The sequence below is a fragment of the Oncorhynchus mykiss genome, chromosome 21 (assembly GCF_013265735.2).
Source record: "Oncorhynchus mykiss isolate Arlee chromosome 21, USDA_OmykA_1.1, whole genome shotgun sequence".
Lineage (NCBI taxonomy): Eukaryota > Metazoa > Chordata > Actinopteri > Salmoniformes > Salmonidae > Oncorhynchus > Oncorhynchus mykiss.
The window spans coordinates 20,217,665-20,234,111 of NC_048585.1; the positions used below are offsets into that span (position 1 = coordinate 20,217,665).

Sequence of the window (16,447 nt, forward strand, 5' to 3'; positions counted from 1 at the left end):
GCTGTAGCACATGGCTTAAATTAAGATCCTACATCTGTACTGTATGTTGACATTTGATGTCTATGTGATATATCAACATGAAGTTTGGGACCAAAACGGCATACCGTACATATGGATTATGTAGTTGTCACTTAGATCAGGGGTTCCCAAACTTTTTCACTCGGGGCCCCCTTCCAGCATTGGGGAACATTCCGCGCCCTCCTACATCTGTACTATATGTTGACAATTTATGTCTATGTGATATATCCCCCACGTCTATTTCTATGGGAACAAGCACTGTTCATGACACAAACTGTTGACACCCCTCTTATTGGTGTAGAGAATGTTGCAGGTTTAAAGCTTCTTTCCTGCAATTCTACACATTTTGTCATGGGGTAAAAATAAATGTTGCAGTTTTAAAGCTAGTTTTCTTGCAATTCTATACATTTTGCCATGTCTAATGTGTATTAATGTGATATTTGAGTGAGAAAAATTACAACTATATCTTTAGCTAAAATAAAGGTGAAATTAAATAAAATACTCAGTCATACAGACAGAATGGATAAAATATTAAATTAATATCATATAAAACAAGGTCTCTAGAAGCCATGCTTTTCAATCCAGAACACAAATAATAATGCCAGAATAGCATCTCATCCTCACAAGTAGAAAGCAGAAACTGACTGTCTTCACTGACCTGACTAGTGACATTCAAGTATGTTCTTAATCTGAGCACATTTGTTGTTTTTAGAGAGACAGTAGGTTCAGGCAGAGTAATCATGAGACTTTGCTCCCAAATCATGGGGAATGTGTTTTTGCCAATAATCACATAAATGTGAGGACTTGTCAAAGTCCTGCCATTGATCAATATGGCATGAACCACTTTATAATGTATGGCTGTCACAGTAAACGCATAGTCAAAATAGTGCACATAGTGGACTCAAACTTGAACCCTGAACCTCAAGATAATGGTGTGCAAGGTAATAAGGTCATATTGACCATGTCAATAGCCAGGCCTTGTTTAATCAGTCCATTATTCAGGGCAAGTCCAGAAGAGGACTATTTTGCACTTGAAAACAAAATATATAGTGCAAATGAAAATAATTCTACATACTAATTTGTGATTAGTATGAGTGCCTTGTCGCAGAACAGGAAGTTGTTGTTTACTTATCAGGATACCAAGTATGGTTGAATATGTCCCTTTTGATTGGTTTGTGGAGTTATTGATGAAACCTTTTTGTTATGCCAAAGTTTTAAATCCGTTGTTAATTGCAGGAAATTAATTTGTGTCAATATCACCTTCAGTGCATGAATTGTGATTTTTCTAATTTTGGTACTGTATTATATCGTTTTTAGTATGCTTAGCAGGCTTGCTCTATCGGTTGGTTGCTGACTCATAGCTTTGAGAATGTGAAAGCTGATTTTATGGGCTGCTGAGACAAGCAATGTTTAGCCAGTTGAGATGGTTATTTTATGTATCCGATTTATACAGCTCACTCAGTTATTTGATTACATTGGCTCCATTGACGTCCTTGCATCTGACTTGCTACTGTATAGAACATGTTCTATTCAACTCCCCACCTATGAGGTCACTATATGGGTGTTATTACCTTGTAGCAATAATGTAAAAGTACAGACAATTGCATACAGATGTAGGATCTTAATTTGAGCCAGTTTGCTACAGCAAGATAATAATAATCCTGCGGCAACAGGAAATTTGAATTATGCGGATTATAATTCATATAAATATTTGTAGGGGTTGATACATTTTTCGTAAGGGAAAATCAAGTCTGTAATTTCCACCTTGAAATGTCAAACTTCAGAAGCGTTTTTAAACCTCAAATACAACCAGAAAAGTTATCCCGCAACAGGGTGATCAAATTACGATCCTACACCTGTAGTAGGTTGTTCGGCAATTTATGTAGCTAGAAAATATAAAAAGTTAGCAACATGCCTTTATGAGATCTTTGTGACTGTATATATTACACATATATTAAACCATTCATAAGCTGTTGTAAAGTGGAGCTAGCGTATTTATTTAATATTTTTTTGTATTTAACCTTTATTTTAACTAGGCAAGTCAGTTAAACACAAATTATTTTGCACAATTACGGCCTACCAAAATGCAAAAGGCCAATATAATTAAGCTACTTTTCCTATATCAACATTTTACCTGAAATGTTGGTGATTGGCTAGATTTTTATTTAATTTATTTATTTTGGTGACTGGCTAGATGGCAATTGTTTTTAATGCATTATTACGATACCTGGGTTACGAAAATGTAATCTATTTTCAGGATAGCCTGCCCTACAGTGATAAACTGCAAAAAACGTGTCATAATGAGTTATAGGATTACGAAGACAAGACATCTTTAGAAAAACACTGTAGGTTGTTGCATGTTCAATTATTTCATCTAAGTAATTACTTTTTTTAATCAGTTATCCAACTGAAATTAATTTGAAAGTGAACATGTTGAATGAAAATGCATCCACAATTGAAGGTTTTTGGAAACTTTATGAAGCGAGCGCAAACAATGGTAAAGGTGCTCACTCCTTCTCCTTGGGTGCGTCTACTCTACAAACATAATGTGAAATGTCAACGAAGATAACACACCAACGTGAAGGCGCTCCAAAATCAATTTAGCTCTTCATATTGCCTACGTTTTACATATTTTAGTCGGCCACTGTCACTGTCCATCATACAACATACAACTTCCATGTTCTGCCATTGCCTATCGACGACTGCGAGATACAACAGCCAATTGGTTGCGTTCAGTCGGAGGGTGTCTTGGTAGTGAAACATGATGCTTGAAGAGTTGCCATCACATGGTGGAAATTTCCACTGTGTCCCTCGGTTGTTAAATGGGAAGGGTCTCCCTTACTGGTGTTCACTACGCTTACTTGTCCTCCACCTATGAAGTCCCGAACAATTAAAATTTAGGTAGGTAGGTCCCCATTTAAGCTTTTTTTCAAATGTTTAGCGTGTATATGTTCTCCCGTAGTTGTATAGGTATTGCATACTTGTTTGTCAACGTCGGTATTTTGAAACACTGTATCCCATTTGCAATTCGCACCGGAAAGCTAATGGTTAATGTTGACATTATTGACAAAACATCAACAAGATAAATTAACCAAGGCTGAAAATTGCGGTTTAATCTCTCAGGTAATCTGTTTAGCCAATACATGTATCGTTTAAATTAACTATGGGATACTTAAAACACGTTATGTATTATCCATGATATCTGATCAAATGTCATAGTCCCTGGAGTACATTTGCTGTGTTGGGTGTAGCCTGAACGTTAAACAATAATGTTTTTCGCGCAAATAACATGTGTCGTGTAGCCTACATGAAGGGCAAATATTCTATGGTAGACCGTTAATTATTCTTATAACGCCAGTAAGTGATATTACATGTGTAAGTCACTATTTTGATGTGTTTTGGAGAAGAAAGAATGCAGTTTCTTCCAATGTTTGGAACTGCCCCGCGTGTGTATTTCGCATACTACAAAGGAACGTGAAAATCACTATTTTTAACCATTCAATAACCTTCACAACGACACTGTCAGAGTTATAACGTTTACAAAGGTTTAATAGTTATTTTGAATAATAATTTCTGTAAGTGTGTTTTAATAGTTGTACAATTATAAATATAGTGGAAATATCTGAACATGTAGAAATAAATTAGAAATCGAGGTATGTTGGAGTGTGTGGTTTAGCCTACAGACTGATTCCGCCTTCTTTCGTTGATTTGGGAGGTGCTTATTTCAAAAAGATTCCTCAAGGGTTAAGTCATTTTAACCCTTAAGCTTTTTCTTTATCTTTGTCGTTGATGGGGATATGCTTTGAGAATATTCATATTTAATTTCACCTCTCTATTTGCTAGATATATTATAAAAGTACAAAGGGTTCTCAAATCCATGTGGTTTAAAAACACTCCTCTCTGTACCAGCATTGACGGAAGGTTGTACATTATCAGCCCAGTGAGCCTACCTTAACAGAGGCTCAGGCATGCCATATCTTAAATGAAATAAAGTAAGTGATTCAGGGAAAGAGTTATATATATTGTCTGGTGAACTCCCACTGACACTGCATGCATTATTAGGAAACCTTTGCCACCAGTAACATATTTTTATAGTAGCCATGCAGACTACTGTGAGATGGGATTATTTTAAGTAATATTGGTTTTGAGTTGGGCAACCAAATTCAGGTGGCCTGACCTCAAGTTTGTCCCTAAATGGTAATGTTTCACACATATGTAGACAAATTCTGATGTTAACAAGTGCAGCACACGTATAGGCTAGCATTGGAGCATAGTTTCCCAGTTTGGTTAAATGTTTTTATGGCGTGAAGGTTCAGGAAGTGAGACATGAAGTTAAAACAAAATGTCCAGCTTCCGAATGTATCACAGTGATAATACAGGTCTGTTATCTAGATCATGCCAAAAGGGTTCATACAGTTCCTGTTGTTTTGAACTTTACAATGCAATTTTAGGTAGGTAATGCAGTTACTAAATTGTTGCTTGGTAAAATCCAACCCACATCTTGGGTTGCTGACTGTGTCCATAGACTTTTCTAGGTATCCATTAAATAAGGTCCATTTGTAATATGGGTAAACTATCTCTATCTCTCTGAAGTCTCTTTTGACTCCTGTCAAAAGGACTATTAATAAAGTGTAAAAGTTTGTTGTGTTTTTTTTATTTATTCTCACAAATGGTAACAAATTATAGAGACAAAAATTGGAAATTACTTGCAAAAGTGAGAAATGCTTTTCACATTTGATAATGACTTGATTTCACAGCTAATCTACTGATGTAGCCATTCGGTGACAGACAGAAGCCTAGGCTATTACAGAGAACCCTGTATAACTTTCATTGTTTACGGTCTAATAGAAAATGGGTCAATTCTATGTCAAAGACTTTCATGTCAGCAGTGTGCAGGTGTGTTCAAATGCAGGCCCTGGCACTTTTTCTCAGCACACACCTGTCAGTGGGGATATAGAAATGGGCATGCTCTTTTCATTGGTCTGTGTGAGGTGTGTGATGCAGTGGCTTGAGTGACAGAACAGATGTAGGTTAAAAGCCCAGAGCTGTTCATGTTCGAGCAATGACAGCTGATGCAATTGGGACTGTGTGGAACAGAGCAAATTTACCCTTAAGCCGGTCGCAAAGTCGGGTTTGAGGTGTGTGGTGCATGGCAGCTAAATAGTTTGAACAATAAGAATATGGAACTTAAATACTAGCTATGGTAAGAAATATTTCCTAGGCTAGCTTTAATTTTTGTGAAATGGCTTTGAACCAGGTCTCTTAATAATTGATCTTATCTCTGAGACTAACCTGCATCGATAAATCACATTATGTAATACCACATCCTATTCCATAACCAGTTTGCTCATGGCCCCCTCAGGCAGGCTGACAGTCAAATCTCTATACCATCTATACATTTTATATGCAGTACATTAAGATCAGGTAAGGTACATAATTAATGCAGACATAAAGCTGGCTCATATCTCACATTTCTTACATGACGCAACTGTGTGGCTGATTTAGTAATGCAACCCAAGTCCTGTCATGTGCATTTAGCCAACCTTTTGCAAATCATTCCACAGAACTCAATTGGGAATGTGTTACCTTTTGGTAGCATCAAAATCATCAGTGATGTAGTGGAGGGTAAACACAATTTATCCACCTTTTTTTGCCCAACAGTTTATCCACCTTTTGCGGAAAAATGCATTGAAAGAATAGGAAGCTTCACTTTTTCACCACAACTGGCAATCAACGTTTACCCACCTTTTTTCTTACCACTACATTATTGTATACAATATAGGCTAGCATTAGGGATGAATCGCATCAAAGGCGAAAGGGTTAGGTGATAGTCAACAGAGGATCGTATGAGATCACATCATCTTATGTAAGACTTTGGCTTACTCGGGTAGAACAGTGATAAGACCACTAAATGAAAATTACGTAGCATCAAAACAGACATTTCCAATGTTACAAAATGTAAGTCACTCTGGACAATTACATAAATGTCTCTCCCAGCGTTATTCCACCACCTCTGTTTAGTTTGGCAAGTTCTCAAAATGGCATAAAGCAGTGAAAGGCAAACAGGTTTGCTGATAGTGCACCCCTTCCCTGGAGGAACCTGGCATATCTCTAAATGACCATACTGTCCCAGACTAGAGCTGGGCGCTGCCAACCACATGAGTCCGCTCAGGGTTTTAAGAGTTTGCCTGATAGCCGGTCACACACAAACTCACCAATGGGTTTGAAACAGAGAGACTCTACAAGTGATTACTTCCTGTAAATAACTAGCATGGAAGAATTTGCCACTCCAATTTATGCTGGATTGTGAGTTTGCCTTGCAGGTTTTACAGGAAGCAATCGCTCGATGAGTCTCGGTTTCAAATGTCTCAGTTGCCAGCACGTACTGGCTCGAAAATTGTGCAATTATCAGCAAGTGTCTAATGACATGCAGGGCCTCACCTGGCCCCGGGAGCACCCTCCCCTAGCAAATTCAAGGCCACTCAGATGTGGTTCTACGTCAAGCAGTGTAACTTCGTCATCAGCCAACAAAAGCCATGGGCAGATCAATATGGACTGATAAGACCATCGGAACAAGGGGGACCTGGGGAGAGTGTTCACAAACAAAGTTAGGACGGACCCTGTACAGTACCAGGAAGCAACAACGACTACAGCCTGAACCCCATCAAGGCCAACAAAATAGATCTTACTGCAGAGGTCCAGCTCAAACACACAGGGACCATGCTTTGGTGATCCTCTTCACCACAAACCTGGTCACACATTGTTGTATTTGATTATACCTTATGAGGCCCTGCTATTACTATCAGGCTCTTGTGCTGACCTGACCAATACATATCACCATACCCTTCACAAGATCGTTATGAGTATGTACATTCGTTATTTTTTGACAAAAATATGTAGAGCATGATAAATGCCAGTATTGATGCTAAGTGGTTCTACGTCAAGCAGTGTAACTTCGTCATCAGCCAACAAAAGCCATGGGCAGATCAATATGGACTGATAAGACCATCGGAACAAGGGGGACCTGGGGAGAGTGTTCACAAACAAAGTTAGGACGGACCCTGTACAGTACCAGGAAGCAACAACGACTACAGCCTGAACCCCATCAAGACCAACAAAATAGATCTTACTGCAGAGGTCCAGCTCAAACACGCAGGGACCATGCTTTGGTGATCCTCTTCACCACACACCTGGTCACACATTGTTGTATTTGATTATACCTTATATGAGGCCCTGCTATTACTATTAGGCTATTGTGCTGACCTGACCAAGACATATCACCATACCCTTCACAAGATCGTTATGAGTATGTACATTCATTATTTTTTGACAAAAATATGTACAGCATGATAAATGCCAGTGTTGATGCTAAGGCTTGAGCAAAGAAATATGTACAACAAGGTCACTGAGTCGTACGTATGTACATAGTCACATGGAGACCATGTGTTTGATGTATTTGATACCATTCCACCTATTCCTTTCTGGCCATTACCATAAGCCCGTCCTCCCCATTTAAGGTGCCACCATCCTCATATGCTTAGTACAGTACATGCTTGTGACTGTAACTCATACAGTACCTTTGTTACATTGATGGCTAATATTTTCTTTGATGAATCCCAACTCCAATTCTGAAATACCTAATGGCTCAGACACACCGGTAGGATTGTCAAACATTTGCCTGCTGACAGTACTTAGCGCCTCTGAACAGAGTGTTGGCAGTCAATCTCTTCTGTGTTCAGACAGCAAAGACCTTGAAGTCCACTCAGCCTTATTAAAATACACCCTACCAGAAGGTGGCAGTAGCGTTTTTTGCCAATACATGTCTGTGTGTTGCTTTGTCGTCTCGTCAATGTTAGCTAGCTAGATGTGCTAATGTTGCTATTGTTGTAAAAAGCCCTTGTTGATACTAGCCAGATGGCCACAGCTAGATAACTAGCTAGCAAGATGACAAAACATTGTTTTATTTACTCTCCATAATCGCATACCGCCCATATACAGTTTTAGCTAGCTGGCTAATGTTAGCATGATTTGCTAGCTAGGGTTCTGATGTGCTAGCTAGGTAAAGTAAAGATACTGCATTGACTCTCAACAGCTATCCCTTGTGATTTAATCATAATGTTTCTAGCTACAGTGGCTAGGTAGCATGCTTGGATAATGTTGTGTGTATTGTGCTGCACTTACCACCCTATTTGTTTCGTATGAAGTGTGTGTGACTGCCTTGCTCACTTAGCAAGCCAACGTTAGCCAGCTAGCTAGCTAACTAATAAGCTAGTGCACATTTATCAAACCACAAATCAACCACAAACCACAACCACAAATCACAAAACTCCTTAGCTAGACATAAAATATGTAAATACTTGCTCTAGATTTTCTATTTTTTTTATGCAGCTTTATTGTTTTAGGTAGAACAGTTCTGATTAAAAGGATGGATTAGCTCTCTTTTTTTCCTTCTTATTGTCACTCCTGTCGGCTCCACCACGAGGTTTGTGCTCTTTGATTGGCTCAAAGTCAAGTTGTTGGCCACCGCCGGCCATTGTGATTCTACAAGTACACAGTCTTTTGTTCTAGCAAGAGAAGGATCGGCCTCCTACTGTGATAAGTACCCAATCGGCAGTCAGATTCTCGTGTGTTTCATACTTAGCAGTTTTCACTGAGAGATTGAATTTGAACAATATTAATACTTTCACATGGGATGCCAAGATCTTTTAGACTAAACCAGATGTTCTCTTGAACAGTTCTCTTGAACACTTCAACTGTAATGGTTTGATGGATTCAGGTGTAAGTGTTGCATGAAGTGGTAAAAGCATGGCAGTCATGTCACAGCTAGTGTAGAGATGTGAGGTTCTGAGGAATGGCTTATATTTAGCTCTGTTGCTATGTGGACTTTGGCCTGATGGGAGTCTCTCAGGCTCTATCAGATCATTCCTCCCTTACTCCAGTCTAGCTATGCTCTCAGTCAAATCCCACAGATGAATCCAACCCTGTGTTCTCAAGGCGAACCTGTGTTCTTGAGGCCATCTTGCTCTCTCAATGCTAACTTGTGTTCTTTTGGCTAACTTGTGCTTAATGCTAACATGTGTTCTTTAAGATAACTTGTGCTCTCAATGCTAATTTGGTTCTTAAAGCTACCTTTTGTGCTCGAGTCACCTGTGTCGTCCAGGCTAACTTGCATGGCTATTTTTATGCTCAGGTTCAACTTGCATAATGCTTGCGTTGTTGTTATTCGGCTGTCTCCATAGGATAACCCTTTTTGGTTCCATGTAGAACCCTCTGTGGAAAGGGTTCTACCTGGAACCAAAAATTGTTTTCCAAAGGGTTCTCCTATGTGGACAGCCGAAAAAAACAGTTTTAGCTTCTAGTGTAGAAGCAAAACCTCAGCACTGTTGGCTAACGTGGACATCAAGGCTAACAAATGCACTATTTGGCTGTATTCAATCTGTATGGAGATCCTCATGGAAATATTTGCATGTTTTGGCACTTACCCTCAACCCACATGCTCAGTTCCATAGACGCCAGCTCACATGCTCTGACCTGTGGGAATGCTAGCGAACACACCTACTTGTTAGATGATATTGGCAAAGGCCTAACCAAACACCTTGCAAGTTTTTGGATGGAGAGAGAGCTGAGAATAGAGAATATTACCACTTGGTATTTACTGATACCGGACAGGTGAATAGCAGCAGTGTTATGAAGCAACCTTTCCTATGTCAATAGCTAAGTGCTGCATTTGCAAATTTGAGTTCCTGGCATTCAGAAACCATTCTCGCGAGTTGAATGGGGAGAAGCGACACCTAATTTCAACATTGGGTTTAAAACTGATCAGTGGCCGACATTCAAAGCTTTACTAGTTGTACAGATGGATACAAGGACTCACACAGCCAATAATAGTAACTAGCTAGTGTAGATAAGCAGTGGATCGAGCGCATCTCAAAGTAGGATACACGAGTCGACCCCATCTTGAACTGGGCTCCCATAACACCCAGGCATTTATGGTGGAGCTGAAATTGTGGCAGGGAGCCTCGGAGAGTGGACATATGGAATGTGTCACGTCTCTGAGAGAGAAAGAGATGTACATGCCACTCATAATTAACTTGCATGTGCAGACAACATCTAAATAGTGGATTTGTGGGTATCAACTTGACTGACAGGGTGGTTAGGACACTTTTATTAGGTAATGATAATAGTAATTACTAAACATTGTATGGATATCAATGTAATCCCTGGCCGAGTCATACAGTAAAAATGGGAACCGATGTGTCTCTGCTTGGCGCTGCTTCATAGATAGGATACCCTTGACTTTCTCCTAAACTACCCTGAGGTGTTCAGCTGATCACTGTAGCCTGAGTCATTTTGATGTCATGTTGTACCCAGACTGTTTGTATTGACCCCTCCTTTTTTTTTACGCTACTCGCTGCTTATTTTCAATGCATAGTCACTTTACCCCTACCTACATGTGCATATTACCTTAATTACCTTGACTAACCTCTTGCCCCCCACATTGACTTGGTACCGGTACCCCCTGTATGTAGCCTTGTTATTGTTTTTGTTTTTATTGTTTTAAAAAAAAAACGTTTGTTTTTTTAGTAAATCTTTTCTTAACTCCTATTTTTCTTAAAACTGCATTGTTGGTTAAGGGCTTGTAAGTAAGCATTTCACAGTAAAGTCTACACCTGTTGTATTCGTAGCTAGGGTGTGGAAGGGCTGGTGTATCTCTTGCACTGTATTCATTCATTCCTTATTGACCTTTCAGCATTTGAGGGATTACCAGAAGGAGTGTTATATCCTCTTTGCTTTTGAATGCCAGTGTTACGCACCTGATAGTGCACAGGCTAATGGCTTCTAATGGTTCACCAGACGTAAGCATAGAGTTACATAGCTAAGCTCAAAATGTGTTGAGAAACACATTCTAAACTGTTATGATGTTAGGGCCCAGACATTCTTCCAGCAATGTTGATGTTGGACAGAAAGAGATGTTGGTTTATTTGACGCAACAAAAGCGTGACTTTCCATTACCGTCCTGGTGATATGTCATCTGGCCAATCATTCACCGCCTACCGGAGATATTTGCAGCAAGTCACATGGCGTCTGAGGTACCAACTTATTTTGGTTGCTTTAAAATTCCTGCTTTTTATAATTGGCTAGAGAGCTGTGGAGGCTGCTGGAATGAGGCTAGCTGGACGACTGCGCTGGTAAGAGTCTGGTGACTGGTGTGCTGTGCACAGTTTGTGGGTGTGCATGCGTCTTTCTTGGGACAAGACCCTGTATTCACCCTATTAGAAATGCCTGTATTATTGTGGTGACATGGTGTTTCAGCTGTTCCAGTTACCTGCTGGTGCCAGTGGACTGGTTTGGTGTTTTTGTTTTGGAAGATAAGAGAGGTCAGGGGGCCCCTTGACCTGTAATTGACATCTCCTGTTTACCAGCTGCTGTTGACCCAACCTGTGGGTCTCCTGCTGCAGAAATAACCCCACTATAGGGCATCTACTGGTCAGATCCTACTCTGTCCACGTCTCTTATCTTGTAACTAATTACAAATATTACATGTGAATATACGACATGCTATTTAGGTTATTCTGGGGAGATTTTAGATCTGTATGTGTGAGTGATGTTATGTGACTGAACTGCTCTGTTTCTGCAGATGTCTTGTGTGAACCAGACAATACTCTCTGCTGTAACAGGTGTGGACCAGACAATACTCTCTGCTGTAACAGGTGTAGACCAGACAATACTCTCTGCTGTAACAGGTGTAGACCAGACAATACTCTCTGCTGTAACAGGTGTAGACCAGACAATACTCTCTGCTGTAACAGGTGTAGACCAGACAATACTCTCTCCTGTAACAGGTGCAGACCAGACAATACTCTATGCTGTAACGGGTGCAGACCAGACAATAATCTCTGCTGTAACGGGCGTAGACCAGACAATACTCTCTGCTGTAACAGGCGTGGACCAGACAGTACTCTCTGCTGTAACAGGCGTGGACCAGACAGTACTCTCTGCTGTAACAGGTGTGGACCAGACAATACTCTCTGCTGTAACAGGTGTGGATCAGACAATATTCTCTGCTGTAACAGGTGTGGACCAGACAATACTCTCTGCTGTAACAGGTGTGGATCAGACAATATTCTCTGCTGTAATGGGTGTGGACCAGACAATACTCTCTGCTGTAACGGGTGTGGACCAGACAATACTCTCTGCTGTAACAGGTGTGGATCAGACAATACTCTCTGCTGTAATGGGTGTGGATCAGACAATATTCTCTGCTGTAATGGGTGTGGACCAGACAATAATCTCTGCTGTAACGGGTGTGGACCAGACAATACTCTCTGCTGTAACAGGTGTGGACCAGACAATACTCTCTGCTGTAATGGGTGTGGACCAGACAATACTCTCTGCTGTAACAGGTGTGGATCAGACAATACTCTCTGCTGTAATGGGTGTGGACCAGACAATACTCTCTGCTGTAACAGGTGTGGACCAGACAATACTCTCTGCTGTAATGGGTGTGGACCAGACAATACTCTCTGCTGTAACAGGTGTGGATCAGACAATACTCTCTGCTGTAACTGGTGTGGACCAGACAATACTCTCTGCTGTAACAGGTGTGGATCAGACAATACTCTCTGCTGTAACAGGTGTGGATCAGACAATACTCTCTGCTGTAACAGGTGTGGACCAGACAATACTCTCTGCTGTAACAGGTGTGGATCAGACAATACTCTCTGCTGTAATGGGTGTGGACCAGACAATACTCTCTGCTGTAACAGGTGTGGATCAGACAATACTCTCTGCTGTAATGGGTGTGGACCAGACAATACTCTCTGCTGTAATGGGTGTGGACCAGACAATAATCTCTGCTGTAACAGGTGCAGACCAGACAATACTCTCTGCTGTAACAGGTGTGGACCAGACAATACTCTCTGCTGTAATGGGTGTGGACCAGACAATACTCTCTGCTGTAACAGGTGTGGATCAGACAATACTCTCTGCTGTAACAGGTGTGGATCAGACAATACTCTCTGCTGTAACAGGTGTGGACCAGACAATACTCTCTGCTGTAACAGGTGTGGACCAGACAATAATCTCTGCTGTAACGGGTGTGGACCAGACAATACTCTCTGCTGTAACAGGTGTGGACCAGACAATACTCTCTGCTGTAATGGGTGTGGACCAGACAATACTCTCTGCTGTAACAGGTGTGGACCAGACAATACTCTCTGCTGTAACGGGTGTGGACCAGACAATACTTTCAGTAATATTTATTTTATTTCAGAAAATGTGGAGGTTGGTTGTGGACTCAAAAGAAGCATTTCATGTGTCTGATTTGAAGTTTCTCTGTGTATAATGTGTGTGTGTGAGGGGGGTTACAAAGTTGGACTGTTAAGACCCTATCCTTCAGCGGAGTGAGACCTTGCACTCAGCGGCACACTCAGCTGCGGTCCCTGATTGGCGGGCAGTGTCACAGCCTCCCCGGTGGATTCTAGTTGTCACTGGCAGGCTCTGAACGCTTAACGGTACGCTGAGTCAACCCATGGTAGTAGGGGTAGTGGGAAGGGAGGGGTGTGTGGTTGAGGGCAGGACAGGGTAGGACAGTGACCGCAGCATGAGGATGGTACCGTTTGCACCCAGGGATGACCACCTGGGGGTGTGTGCTCGGCGGGCCAACACAGAACAAACAGCAGTTGCTGCAACAACGCTCACTGTGCAATCTTGGCTGAGCTTTCAGGATGTCTGTGTACTGTCCCCCTCTCTCTAACCCCTCCCTTTCTTCTTCTTCTCCTGATTCAGTCTCTCTCTCTGCCTTTCTCTCTCTTGCCCTTTTTCATTGACGTGGGGGGGGGGGGCGTGGTTGGCTTCAGGCTCCTGATGTGATTGGCCAGGGTGGGTCCTTCCCCTGCTCTTTAAAAGCCTTCCTCTCACCTGGGTTACAAAAAAGCAGCAGCTCTTGCCTCTCCTGGCTGCTCACTAGCACTGTCCTCATTCTCCCCACAAACAAAAACAAAATAACACTTCGGACCCCCTCTCTGTCATCTCTGAATGAGTGAGTATGTCTCCTTTTCCACATGATTTATCTGCTTCTCATGTCAGGGAACTTTAGTTACTTTGGTCTAAGTTTGTGATTCAAATAGCCACTAAATTGAAACTGCTGAGAAAATAAAATCTTGTATTGAAAAGTGGAGAATTTTCCACTGTTTTCTTGAGAAACCGTAGATGCACCTAGCTGAATTAGTTTGTTTTGTGCTTTTGAGATTGTGGGAGGTATTTCATTGCTTGAAGTATTCAGTTGGTTTCCTTTGAGCATTTGTTTGTGGGTTTATTAGGTGTTTTGTTGCGTTATTGAGAAAACCAAGCCACTGCTGATGTGGGTCTTGCATAACTTGAGTGGTAGTTTGAGTTAGACAGAGCTAATCTTTGAGCTAATGATGTGTTGTGTACCTCCAGTAAGAATGGGATCCTCTGGTACTGTACTTTTATTGTGTCCTTAAACTTGGAGTTGAGTGTCATGTAAGTTGCACAGACTCCTTTTCTGCTACTTCTGGATATATAAAACTAATGAAGTTCATGTTTTTCCCATTCAGTTGATTGATGTCACGCTGTTGGCAAATTGGATTAGATGAATCTCAAGTTTTGATCAGTGTTTGTTGTGTCACAGAGCTGACTTTTCTATTAAAAGTGTTGTAGCCTTGTAGTGTGCTTGCATACAACATTAGATTTAGGCGTTAGTCATTTTCAAGAAGGTTCTTTATTTGCACAATGTACAAGGCTTGGGATCAAATATTGTGTTTGATAATGCAATAAACGATTTGGCATACAGATGCCGTATCTTAATTTGATCATCCTGTTGTTGCAGGAATCTTCCTTAACAGCAGGACATGCAATCTTGTAGTGTATGTGAGGTTTTGAAAAGGCTTCTAAAGTTTGTGATTTTCACTTTAAAAAACAATCAAATGCAAAAGTAGAAGTGGTTTTAACTACAGTGGGTAAAGCAAACATTTCAGATGTGCATGAAAGGCAAAGGTTCAAGGATTTTGCTGGGGCTGGGTCTGTGGCTATAGGTAGCTTAGTCATAGCATAACACAAGGTATATGCACGGGGAGCAGTGGAGTGCTTAGTTGCATGGATGGAGGGGTGAAGTCTGGTTGTGCACGTTTCTTCTTATTTGCTCGAGGGTAGCACACTGGGGAGGTGTACAGTTGGGACAATGATTGATTGATTGTATTTTTATGCAATGCACACTTTTGATCAAAGATACAAATATCTACCAATACGAAGATAGAGGCCTACCAGTCAACCTGTCTATCTAGAAGAGACATAGGAAATGTACTAGGACACACAGCAGTTCCAGGGACGCAGCTGGTCCAGGCACAGCAGGAACTAGAATGCGATCAAACCAGAACTGTGCAGAGTAGACAAGCCAGGCAAAACTAAGTATGTAGAAAAATGCTTCGCAAACAGCTAGCTAATGATTTGCTTGGCTATGCGTTTCCATACAGGGTAGGTGACAGCAGTCACAACAAAAGAGGTGTGTGTGGTAAGAAACAGGTTCAATCTGTCTATGAATTCACCACAGCATGGAGTTAAAGGGAAACATGGAACTCCTTACAGGACCTGTTTCAGTCCTGAAGGCCATGGATCTCTGTCCTGACTGGGTACAACATGGAGGACCTACTGTGCCCAGGCTCACTTACGTAATGGCTTATTGACTGTAAACGTGGCGCGCTTTGACGATCATGTGAGAATGATGGATTTTATACTTGGCCCAGTTTCATCAACGCCTTTCAATGGCTGGGACAAGAGTTTAAATAGCCAGAGTTGAAATAGCATGTGACTGAAATGTATTTTCTAGCACTAAAACTTCCTTTCGAAGAGTTTTTACAATGCTTGTAAAAAACAAGGATGGGCAGCACTGAAATGTTAATTCATGGACTTGGATTGGTGGATGAGGTTATGTTCCAGAGCTGTTTGTTTATGGCTTTGTCACAGCGTTGGACATCCATGTGTGTTACTAAGGTTTAGATGTGTTTCACCGTTGTGTTTTTCCTGGGGTGTTGGTCGGTAGGACAGGGGAGGGAGCAGGGTGCCACTTTTGGGAACCTGGCTGCTCGTCTGTTTTTACCCATTCCTATCAAAGAAGCCTTTGTATGGGAAGAACAGCACTGTGGGTAATTGGCTGTTAAAATCATTTAGCAGAACTCTGTGTGCGCTGCCCAGTGCCTCATCTTGTTGTTACGTAATAGCAGCAATCAAATGTTCAATAGAATGGAAATATGAACACATGCCTCCTGCTGGCCCACTACTTCAGTGCACTCGGTGCGTTCAATTGAATTGGGTTTACCGTGGACAGCAATACAGACAGGCCTTTGTAGCTTGCTCTCCCATAGGTTAGGAACATTTGGTCGGAAACTTGCCTGCCTCATTAGCCGACCTC

General features: G+C 41.3%; 1 protein-coding gene across 3 annotated transcripts in view; it reads left to right on the forward strand.

Moving 5' to 3' along the window:
- The first annotated feature begins 2,770 nt into the window (after positions 1–2,770).
- The window catches only part of LOC110499957 (sodium-coupled neutral amino acid transporter 4), a 34,731-nt gene continuing 21,054 nt past the window's right edge, over positions 2,771–16,447 (forward strand). The window contains exon 1 of one of the 3 annotated variants that reach the window (XM_021577017.2): positions 2,771–2,919. The gene's annotated coding sequence lies outside the window, so the exon portion shown is untranslated. Of the gene's footprint in view, positions 2,924–13,928; positions 14,060–16,447 lie in introns of those variants that run through there. The other 2 variants (XM_036957210.1, XM_021577016.2) reach the window with 2 other exon arrangements.